Genomic DNA, 1,464 nt, shown 5'->3' with positions numbered 1-1,464 from the left:
TGGCATTGCGTAACTTAAATTAAAGAATAAAGAGATTTAATAGATTAATAAATAAAATTAAGTATTCTTTTTTCCCTTATGTAGTAGTGCTTTATATAAAATCTAAATCTAAATTAATATCACTTCGGAAATACGTTATAGAATATTCAAATATCAGAAAAAGTATATACTTATTTTAAATTAAAATATATTGCTTTTAAATAAAAACATAATTTAATCAAAGTTCTTTCTTTAATCTTCTTAAAGATCAAATAAAGATAAACAAATAGGAAAGTAGTATATATACACTATACCAGATATACACACACCTACACCCGTTAGGACTACTAATCTACTAATATTACTGCTAGAATCAAATTCGATTAAATCATGAAATCTTTAAACAAGAATTATTTATAACTATTTTAAAAGGAAAAAAATAAAATATGATTATCATTACAATCATTTGGTTTAAATATATGAAATGCAGTCTTAGAAATAAAATTCTCAGTAAAAACGTACGATTTTGTTTTCTTTAGAAGTCTATGCCTCTAGGCTCAGTACGTAGTACATGCATATGCCCTTTTGTATAAAAGGCAGAGAAAAGTAGGATATAAAGCAATAATTTTGTCCAAAATATTGGAAATAAATTGGCTTGCAATGGCTTCTTTATGGTCACTACAAACCCTTGCTTTGCCTCCATCCACAGCCTTCCATTCAAAAGGCCAGAACAGACTTGCTACAAAATGCTTCATTTACTCCAAATGAAGCATGGCCAATGCATGCCCTGGACAAATCCTTCTTCCTGCACCAAATGGCATGATTTTAATCTCTTTATTCCCATCATTTTCATCTCTTAGAAACCTTTCAGGCTTGAATGCCATTGGATCTTCTCACACCTTGGGGTCCAATCCCATATCGCCTACAATCAAATTCACTGTTCCATATTGTGGCACAACATAACCATCCATGATAGTATCTTCTGAGTTCTGTAACTGCATGTGGCAACAAAAAAGAACGCGGAGGATGTCGCCTTAAACCTTGTATAAGATCACTGCTTTAAGATATAACATCTTTTGCAAATCATCTTCCTTCACGACATCCTCCCCGTCTCCTATAACCCCTTTAATCTCCATTAACAATTTCTCTTGATTATGTAGATGCTTTACCAAATTTGTCAAATCCATTGCAACGTTAAGATTGTACTATGGGTGCCACCATTAATAAATTCTGAGCATATATGAAGGTTCCTACTCTCCTCTGGCAACTACAGACCCAACAATTTGTCAATATATGATAAGCGTAAGGCAGGATTATCATTAATCGGTTTCCCAGCTTTCTTTAGCCGCTCTTTTATTAATGGGATAAATTTATTTATTTTTTGTGGCTGTCCTCCAGCTTCTAACATTTCGTCTCACAGCCTACAGTTATCATAACACGATCTTTGCCGCTCTTGGTCAAATAGAAATCATATAGGTTAAGATA

General features: G+C 32.6%; 1 pseudogene; it reads right to left on the bottom strand.

Annotated features, from left to right (window-relative positions):
* LOC110414873 (cytochrome P450 89A2 pseudogene) overlaps window positions 1–1,166 on the bottom strand; it is a 3,357-nt pseudogene extending 2,191 nt beyond the window's left edge.
* Window positions 1,167–1,464: the final 298 nt, after the last annotated feature.

Source organism: Theobroma umbraticum, unplaced genomic scaffold (assembly GCF_002168275.2).
Source record: "Theobroma umbraticum cultivar Fairchild unplaced genomic scaffold, ASM216827v3 scaffold_147.0, whole genome shotgun sequence".
In the NCBI taxonomy this organism is placed as follows: Eukaryota; Viridiplantae; Streptophyta; class Magnoliopsida; order Malvales; family Malvaceae; genus Theobroma; species Theobroma umbraticum.
Note: the sequence above shows the minus strand (reverse complement) of the source record. Positions and strands in the feature narration are given on the sequence as shown.